The following is a 10,600-nucleotide window of genomic DNA, read 5'->3' as shown; positions in this document are numbered from 1 at the left end:
AGAGGGTTGCTAATTTAGAACCCCAATTGACAGGTGTGACAAAAAGCACATACAAATGCACACATTTGGAAAAGGAAAGAGCTGTATTTCCATCAAAAAAAGGGGAGACTGGGTCTGCCGTGCATGAGGTCCACTGCTGCAGACTCAGTTCTCTATGTGAATACATATATAGAGAGGGGGGGGGGGGAGTAGGCATTTAGGGGCATTGGCTGCTGCTGGTCCTTCGTGTGGTCAAGGAACAGAAAAAAGGAAATCATTTTCTTTCTTTTTGCTTGGAGTGGGGGTGCTGTGTTTGACAGCAAAGGTGTTCATACAACACTAAATGGAAGTGGAACCTCACCAAGTATGACCCCCTATATGTGGTCTCTACTGAAATCACTACAAAAGGAGAGGAGGCTGGGAATCCAATGAGAAGAGCATCTGTGGCCCTCCAATTTTCAGGAGGCCTAAGACCAAATGATAACCCCAATTCCCCAAATCTATAAACAACCAGGCTTTCTCATATCTGACCTCCCACCAAGACTTCTTAGGTCTTTTTGTGGTGAAAAATTATGGGAGCTGGAGTCCAAATAAATAACTTTGGACTAATAATATAATAACGCAGGAATCTTTATTTCATTTTGAACTTTGGATTAATATATACCTGATCAACCACTGCCACCAGAAATGACAAGTAAACCTTAAAGCGGTGGCAGATAATCAATGCACATTCTCCTTAATTCTTTTTAATTTCCTCATCTACATGGATGAATAATAATAATAATAATAAAACTTTATTTATATACCGCTGTATCTCCCCAAAGGGACTCAGGGTGGTTTCCTATGTAAGTACAAAACAACATACAATAACTTAAAACAACAAGATAGGCACATCGTTAAAACAAAACAATTCAGTTAAAATAGACAATAAATAAAATGAACAATCACAGTCAACACAAACACATGCGATCCAATGAGGAAGAAAGCCTTTACTTTAAAGATCTTGCGAGGCATATCTCTTTTGGACTACAACTCCCAGGGTTCTCCAACCTTTATGCCATGCCTTTCTGCAGGGATGATGGAGGTTGTAGTCCAAGAGAGGCCTTCTCTCCACTCTGGAGCAGGAATTCCCAAACTCCATTCCTCCAGGATTTCTTGGACTTCAACACCCAGAAGCCTCAGCTGCTTTGGCCCAAGATCAGAGATTCTGGGACAAGGAGTTTCCAGGAGACAGAAGACAAGGGCTCCATGGTTGAATAATTCTTTCAGTCAGTCAATTCTTCCTAATATGTCAGTGGAAGCTTCTTTCCTGCAATGTGAATCCACTGCTTTGTATCTTAGATTTGAGAGCAGCAGAAAAAAACTGGCCCTTTTCTCCTCAATGGGACATCCTTCCAAATATTGGCTCTCCTGTCCCCTCGGCCTTTTTTTCCTTCCGAGTTAAACACCCCCCGCTCCCTCAGAGTCATTCCCTAGAGCTCTTCTCTGGAGATATTCTAGCATCTCCAAATCTTTCTTGAATTGTGCTGCTCAGAATTGGACACAGGGTTATTCCAGGGGAGGTCTGATCAAAGTATAGAAGAGAGTCGACTAAAACTTACCAGGAACTAGACATCGTGCTCCCGTTGGTACAGCCTAGAATCACTTTGGCTTTTCTAAGCAGCTGTATCACATCAACTCATTACATTTTTATCCATATTTACTCTGTTATCTTTAAACGGTGTTCTATACACTATACTTCATCAGTTTAGTTAATTTGTCCATCTCAACGGATTCATGAATCTTCATCAGCCATTGTCATCAATCTTTCTCTTCCATTCTCTGAAGTTAGGGAGATATGCTATGTATCTCAACGGACCTTGACCATATTTACTTATGAGAAAACTAAAGTACTGAGTCCGGCTAAAATAATACAATTGCAGCAACACAGGTGGAGTAACAATGAACACAAGTCAAGGTCAAGAGTTCATTTAATGCAGACAAGTCGAGTACTACAGATCCAGGTCAGGAGCAAAAATAAACAACCACCAAGGTTAAAATAGTCACATGCCACAAGCTCATTCAATAGGGTTGATAAAATAACCAAGAATTCATAGAGTACAAACTGAATTAATCAATATGTGAGGAGAAGTCATAGGGAGGAGGGAGCAAGCTTGTTTTCTGCTGCCCTGGAGACTAGGACGCGGAACAACGGCTTCAAACTTCAGGAAAGGAGATTCCACCTGAACATTAGGAAGAACTTCCTCACTGTGAGGGCTGTTCGGCAGTGGAACTCTCTCTCTGCCCCAGACTGTGGTGGAGGCTCCTTCTTTGGAGGCTTTTACGCTGAAGCTAAATGGCCATCTGTCAAGGGTGCTTTGAATGTGATTATCCTGCTTCTTAGCAGGGGGTTGGACTGGATGGCCCGTGAGGTCTCTTCCAACTCTATGATTCTATGATTCCAAAGTCAAACCAGAAAGTCAGGGATACAGACAAAATCCAAGTCCATAAATGAAACCAGTGCAGAATTGAGAGCCAACATTTCAGGATACAAAAAGGGTTACAGGTACAAGGCTAGAGCCCAAATTCTAACCGAGGTGCAGTAGAGCCAAGGCCCAAGACAAGAGCATGAAAATATGATGTTACCTGCTACCAAAGGGTTATTCTTTTTCAGAACCCCATTTATCTAGAGATCTCAGCTGCTTCTCATTTCAAGCAAACCTTCACAGATCATCCTAGAAGCCTGTGATGGATTTCCCTTTAGACGAGATTAGGTGAATCTCTTCAAAGTTTGCTGCTATACTTAGAAATGTGCCCCACTGAGTGAGAGCAAGGTGGCGGCCTTCCTCTTTCTTTCCAATGTTCTTTTAAGGACAGCTAGGAAATTGAAAGGCAGGCCTCTTCCTCTAGCCACACATGAAGCCTTTGACACCTAATGCATGCTGAACTGTCTCTGAAGTTTTTTCCACATTCCATGCATTTATGTGGCTTCTCCCCTGTGCGGATCCTTTGATGGGAACACAGATTGCTACTATGAGTGAAGTTCCTTCCACATGCATCGATATGGCATCTCCCCTGTGTGGGCCCTTTGATGGGAACATAGACTGTCACTCCGAATGAAGCTTTCTCCATATTCCATGCATATATGTGGCTTCTCTTCTATGTGGGTACTTTGATGGCAATGTAGATATCCAATGAGACTGAAGCTCATTCCACTTTCCATGCATTTATGTGGCTTCTCCCTTATGTGGGTACTTTGATGTCTACGTAGACTGTCACTCCGACTGAAGCTTTCTCCACATTCCATGCATTTATGTGGCTTCTCCCCTGTGTGGACCCTTTGATGGGAACGCAGATGTGAATTCTGACTGAAGTTCTTTCCACATTCCATGCATTGATATGGCTTCTCCCCTGTGTGGGTCCTCTGATGGTCACGTAGATGTCCACTGAGATTGAAGCCCTTTCCACATTCCATGCATTTATGTGGCTTCTCCCCTGTGTGGGTCCTTTGATGGGTACGTAGACTGTCACTCCGAATGAAGCTTTCTCCACATTCCATGCATGTATATGGCTTCTCCCCTGTGTGGATCCTTTGATGAGTGCGCAGATTTCTACTGTGACTGAAGCTCTTTCCACATTCCATGCATTTATGTGGCTTCTCGCCTGTGTGAATTCTTTGATGTCTACGTAGATAATCACTCCGACAAAAGCTTTCTCCACATTCCATGCATTTATATGGCTTCTCCCCTGTGTGGATCCTTTGATGGGAATACACATGCCCACTCTGACTGAACTTCTTTCCACATTCCATGCATTGATATGGCTTCTCCCCTGTGTGGGTCCTTTGATGGGAACGTAGATCTCCACTGACTTTGAAGCTCTTTCCACATTCCAGGCATGTATGTGGCTTCTCCCCTTTGTGGGTTTTTTGATGTCTACGTAAATTGTCACTCCGACAGAAGCTTTCTCCACATTCCATGCATTGATATGGCTTCTCCCCTGTGTGGGTCCTTTGATGGGTATGTAGATGTCCACTGAGACTGAAGGTCTTTCCACATTCCATGCATTTATGTGGCTTCTCTTCTGTGTGGATCTTTCGATGGGAATGCAGATGTCCACTCTGACTGAACTTCTTTCCACATTCCACGCATTGATATGGCTTCTCCCCTGTGTGGGTCCGTTCATGTACACTAAGAGAGCTTTTACTACCAAAAATTTTAAAACATTTCATACACTGATGTAACTTCTCCCCTGTGTGTGATTTGGGATAGGGAGGTAGAGGACTTGCCATTCTTTGACATTTATAATTCAAATATTATGCCAGGGGTTCACAGATACAACCTCCTGAACAGCACTGTCTTTGTACTTCTGTAGACTTCTGCTCACTTTCCCAAGTCTCTCTTTTTACAGCACAATCTTCCTTTCTCCCCTTAATTGCAGAGATATGTAGCTTGAAATATTTTTCTACTGCCTATTTCTTGTTGTTGTCATTGCTGTGTATCTTCAAGTCACTTTAGACTTACAACATTCCTTGGGCAAAGCTCTCACTATGTGTTCTTCACAAGACTTATTCAGAGGTTACCTGCCAGATGAATGAGAGGAAAATCTTTTCAGGAGTTGAACAGAGAAAGATCTCATGGAACATGAAGTATTATTATTATTATTATTATTATTATTATTATTATATTTATACCCTACTTTATATCAGCATACAATTTAAAATATACAAATATGCAAACATTTACATGGGATAAAATTTAAACAGTATCAAAAAATTCCCAGTGAGAAGGCCCGCTCTCTCATTTCCACCAACCGAGCTTGAGATGGAGGTGGGACCAAGAGAAGGGCCTGGGCAGGTTCGTGCAAGGGGATGCGGTCAGCCAAACAGAACAATAGCCTAGGGCTGTAGCAAACCAGGGGAAGAGGGAAGGTGCCCGTTGCCCTGTGACAAGTATTTAACATTACACCTGCATTATACACCTATCTATTCCACCTTTTTCTACCCAACAGTCAGGGGGTCCTATAAACCCAAAAGACATTGGGTGCCCTACTCCTTCCTCTCTGCCGAGGGAGAAGACCTTCCTTCTTTTTTCTTTTGATAACACCTGCCCAACAATGAACAAACCCTGCTCAGATACAAAGGGGACAGTGGCTAATAATTCTGTTTATGTGATATCTTACACTGCAATGTGTTTAGGGAGGGGCCTTTATAAGGCTCAGCCAGAGAGGCCCTGGGCCTCTCCAAACTATTATTTATTATTATTTATTTCAATTATTTATACCCCGCCCTTCTCACCCGAGGGCGGCTTACAAGTGGCAATTGATGCCGTTACACTGATATACAATAAACTAAACGATTAAAACAGTTAAAATAGTCATAAAATACAATATACAAAGTTTAAAACAATGCAAAGTGCTTATGCCATTCATCCACCAGACGTTATACAAGAGCCGTAATTCAGACCGCGTCGAAGCCAACACATGCTTATTCTTCAAATGCCTGCGTACATAGCCAGGTCTTCAGTTTTTTTCTGAACCCCAAAAGGGATGGGGCCTGCCGAATGTCACTGGGGAGGGAGTTCCACAGCCGGGGAGCCACCACCGAGAAGGAAGGCCCTGTCTCTCGTCCCCACCTGCCGTGCCTGTGAGGCGGGTGGGACCGAGAGCAGGGCCTCTCCAGAAGATCTTAAGGTTCTTGTGGGCTCATAGGGGAAGATACGTTCGGACAGGTAAATTGGACCAGAACCGTTTAGGGCTTTGTAGGCCAAGACCAGCACTTTGAATTGGGCTCGGTAGCATATCGGCAACCAGTGGAGCTGGCTTAACAAGGGAGTAGTATACAAACTCTTGAATCCTGCAGGACGCAGCCACAGGATTTTAAAGGGAAAGCACACTCTCCTCCTACATGGAAGGCCAGAAGGTAACCTTTCGGAGGCTCTGTGTGGCTTTTTGAGCCTTCTCCTTCATCCATTCTCCCCTCCTTTCTTTGCAGGTCCCTCTGCCCTCCTCTTCCTTCTGACCTCAGCCTCCAGAGAGGGCTTGCATCCTTCCCACCCTTCCTTTGGTCATGAAGACTGTAGATGTGTTGCAGCCACCCAGGGCTTTACTTATTACTTCCAGCTCCAGAATGTGGAGTGTCTGTTTTGAAAAAGTGTGGGTTTATTAAAACATTAGCTTGTGAGAAACTTCAGATAAACTTTTCTTATTAATGGTCCTTGATTGTTAAAAGATTGTTGCCTGCCTTAAATCCTCTGCTGGACAGAAAAGCATGATAATGCAGAAGATAAAAAAGTCAAAGTGAATAAAAGAAGCAGTCCTTCATTGTTGGCTGTACTGGACTATCGAATGACGTGGTGGAAGAAATCTTGACAGCTAAATGAGCTGACAATTAAAGACCTCTCTCTCTCCCAGCAATCTTACACAGTCAATTTCAAACTGTGAATTTAAATGTATATTTTATTAATATTGGTGTTTTAATCTTTGTTCTGTGTATTGAGATATTTATTTATTTATTTGGGTAGTTCTATCCTGCCTTTCTCCGCAACACGGTCCCAAGGCAGCTTACAAACAGAATACAAACATTAAAATCCTTCAATCAGGAGAACAAAATAGATAAAACCATGATAAAACAACAATCAATTTCCAGACCGTCTTCAAGGGCAGCCCCAAGTAGACAGCATTGCAGTAATCCAATCTGGATGTAATCAAGGTGTGGACCACCACGGCCAAGTCAGAGTCCAGGGATGCCTTCTTCAAAATAGGTCTTACTATTGCTTTTAAAAGGCAGAATGGTATATGTCCCTGTTTCAGGCATTTATGATCCTCGTAAATCACTTGGCCAATCCCCTACTGGAGAGTTTGATGAGGAAGGATGGGCAAGGATCTAGTAGATCACAAGTGGTCGCTCTTACCACTCTAAGAACCTCGTCAACGTCATCAGGCTGACCAAGTAGAAACGAAGCCTCAAAACCTGAAAGACAGGTGCCTCTGTTACATCCTTGGGCACTGCACTAAAGCAGGCGTCTAAGTCGGAACGCATTTGGGAGACTTTATCTGTAAAATGGTGTGCGAACTCACCACATCGAGTTGTCAGGTGGTCAGGGGGCTCTTCCCCCTCGTGAGGATGGAGGAGCTCCCTGACCACCTGAAACAACTCAGCTGGTCTATTAGTTGCAGATGCAATGCAAGCAGTCGGCTGCTCTTACTGCCACGGAGTAGGCCTTAAGTAAGGTTCAGATGCATTTTGAGTCTTCCACCAGCAGCTCTCTAGCTTTCGTCTTGTCTGCTTCAGCACCACCAGCTCATCGGTAAGCCAGGGACCTGGTTTGGCTCGCCGCGCCGAGAGGGGACACACAAGGGCCGCCCTAGTCACCTCCGAGTTATAGAGGCCAAGCAGAGCATCAACAGGATTATCAGCCAGCATGGCAGGAAAATCCCCAAGAGATATTAGGAATCCATCCGGATCTATAAGTCTCCTGGGGTGGACCATCTTAATGGGTCCTCCTCCCCTGCAGAGGTTGGAGGCTGTAATAAGTCTAAAACTGATATGGTTATGGTCAGTCCATGACAATGGAAGAATTTTTAGCTTTTCCACACCAAAGTTTCCCCGTCCACATTAAACACTAAGTCCAAGGTATGTCCCGCTACATGAGTGGGCCCAGATATTACTTGGGACAGTCCCATGGTCATCATGGCAACCATGAAATCCTGAGCTGTGCCAGACAGGGTGGCCTCTGCATGAACGTTAAAGTCTCCCAGCACTATTAGCTGTTGAGGCTCCAACGCCACCCTAGAAACCACCCCCATGAGCTCTAGCAGATGGACTCACGATAGACCACTGTAACCTCACCTCCTCGCCCCCCAGGTCTGGCCTGCTGGTGCACCCCGAAGTCTGGAGGACAGAGCTGGGTGAGGTTTAACCCTCTCCCAGCTTGTCACCTGGTTGGATGCAGGCTAGGTCCGCTTCTTCATCCAGGATTCATTCCTGAGTGGCAGCTGTTTTACCATTCACGAACCTAGCATTAACAGCAGGACCTTAAGCCCAGGGGGACTGTCATGCTGGCTCTCTAACTTATCTTGCCTCAGGATCGCAAGAACTTAGTTGCGCTTCTCCCTGGGTTGGTATGATCGATCGCATCTCCATCTCCCCAGCACAATCCCAATGGTGGGTCCCCGACTCCGGAAACCTCCACACCCAGAGGTGTTATCATCTGGGCTTAAGGGGGCTAATGGATATTAGGAAAATAGCTTCCAGTCAATTCTGGAGGGGAGAGCACCTTCATTGAGGGGGGCTTACAGGGGTAGTTTCCTCTCTGAAGGAATCATTTAATATTTAAGAGGGGCAGGCTGGAAGTGCTAATCTTCAAGAGAGTGGAAAATCTTAAATTATAGGCTAGTTCCTCTCTATGGACCTGTAAATCTGGATTAAATGGCCTCGTAGGACTATTTTGGCAATTCTCTCTTTGGGGGGGGGGGAGGCTTCTACAAGCTCATCTAATAGTGGGTGAACAACTAGATCTTGGAAAACCCTTCTCACCTGAATTTCCTTGGCCTAACAACACGAGCAAAAGACTTTGAAACAGTTGAAAACCAACTCATGAATGACCTGAAAGATCTCTCCAGCAAACGTGTTTCCCCGAAAATAAGAGAGTGTCATATTAATTTTTGCTCCCAAATACACAGTAGGTCTTATTTTCAGGGGATGTCTTATTTTGCTCCCTCCTTCTCCACCACTGAGGAATTGTGCTGAGGCTGTTAGGAATTGTGAGAATAGAAGTCCAAAACACCTGGAGGGCCCAAGTTGGACCATGCCTGCTTTAGCTGCTAGGTCTCCCTTCGGCCGTGCCCATTTTTACCCCAGAGCAGAGCCTTGGCCTCGGAACCAGGAAAAAAACACCCACGGAGGAGGCGAGGGCACACCTGTTCAGGAAGTGGACACCGCTGCCCGCAGCATTGGCCTAGGCCCCGCCTGGGACGGGCTCACCCTTGGGACCATAGAGTGCCTCGGAGGCCTGCGCTAGAGCACGCAAGCCCGCCCGCAAACTGGTGCTATTTTAAGCATAAAGCCCCCCCCCCCCTTTCTTTTCGCTCGCACGATCTAGCCCGGGCCTTCTAGCAGTTAAAACAGGCATGGACCAACTTGGGCCTTCCAGGTGTTTTGGACTTCTCTCACAATTCCCAACAGCCTCAGTGTGCCTTCCTCGGCAGCAGCGGCTCCCTCCTCCTAGGTCTTACTATCGGGTGATGCCTTATATTTGGCAAGTCACCAAAACCTCTATTAGGTCTTATTTTCCAGGGGATCTTATTTTCAGGGAAACACGGTACTACAAAGATAACCAGCTGAAGCCTAACCCTGCCAAGACACAAATGTGTGCTTTCCACCCACGTAACCGTGAAGCCAACAGGAAACTGAAAGTTGCTTACTAAATGCAGCACTTTATTCATCTACCTCACCCATTGGATTTATAATATACTAGCTGTGCCCGGCCACGCGTTGCTGTGGCGAAGTATGGTGGTATGGGAAGTAAAGTATTGAGGAATTGGTGGTAGTTAAGGTCAAGGGTAAAGGTTTTCTCCTGACATTAAGTCCAGTTGTGTCCGACTGCACACTGAAGTGGATTATATGGCAGTGCAAAGCAGATAATATAAGATTATAAATGGTTATATAGCTGTGTGGAAGGGCCTTGAGTCTACACTGCCATATAATCCAGTTCAAATCTGATAATCTGTATTTTATAGGCAGTGTGGAAAAGGCCTAAGTGAGGCCTAACTCTGCCTTTTCCCTGGGCTGAGTGGGTTGCTAGGAGACCAAGTGGGCAGAGCCTAGTCTTTGAATTGGCAGCAATTGGATAAAAACAATTATTCCTCTCCCTCTAATTAGGACTTTATTTTTCTTTTCTTTTTGTTGTATGAACGTAGAGGCATGGATGAGGGGTTGTGCTGCCACGTTTAGTGTTTCTGGGATGTGTAGTTGTGTTGTTTTGTCCTAGGCCAAAATTTCATTACCCTTTTATATATATAGACTAGCTGTGCCCGGCCACACATTGCTGTGGCGAAGTATGGTGGTATGGGAAATACCTGACGGAGCTTAGCCTTCTAACTGGCAACAATTGGATAAAAAGAAGTATTCCTCTCCTCTAATTAGGACTTTATTTTTCTTTTCCTTTTGTTGTATGAACGTAGAGGCATGAATGAGGGGTTGTGCTGCCAAGGTTAATGTTTCGGGGATGTGTAGTTTTGCTGTTTTGTCCTAGACCAAAATATCATTACCCTTTTATATATATAGAAGATAAATAGATATCTCCTGCCTAAAAAGAGAGCAAGAGGTCCAAAGGCTTTGGCTCGTCTGTCTTGCCCAAAACCACCAGGCGCGAAGACCTCCTTTCTTCAAGAAGAGGAGAAGGATGGGAAGGAGACCCTCCTTATGGAGTTTGGGGAGTGGGCTTCGAAGGGCCTTCTTTGGTGGGGAGGGTCCCACAAAAGGAGGGAAGAATAGTGATGATACTTGTATAGCCCACCATGAGGAGGGTGAGGAGGTTTCCGGAGGCCAGGAAGGGTCTACACCAGGGATGGGTGAACTTCGGGTCTTCACTCCAGGGGTTTTGGACTCCAACTCCCCCCCTTCCTCACAGCCTCAGGCCCC

At 45.1% G+C, this 10,600-nt stretch overlaps 1 protein-coding gene across 1 annotated transcript in view; it reads left to right on the top strand.

Annotated features, from left to right (window-relative positions):
* LOC134296957 (zinc finger protein 24-like) overlaps positions 1-10,600 on the top strand; it is a 206,608-nt gene that overhangs the window by 41,445 nt on the left and 154,563 nt on the right. The gene's annotated exons all lie outside the window — the stretch shown is intronic.

Source organism: Anolis carolinensis, chromosome 2 (assembly GCF_035594765.1).
Source record: "Anolis carolinensis isolate JA03-04 chromosome 2, rAnoCar3.1.pri, whole genome shotgun sequence".
In the NCBI taxonomy this organism is placed as follows: domain Eukaryota; kingdom Metazoa; phylum Chordata; class Lepidosauria; order Squamata; family Dactyloidae; genus Anolis; species Anolis carolinensis.
The sequence above is the reverse complement of the archived record's forward strand: the minus strand, read 5'-3'. Positions and strand labels throughout refer to the sequence as shown.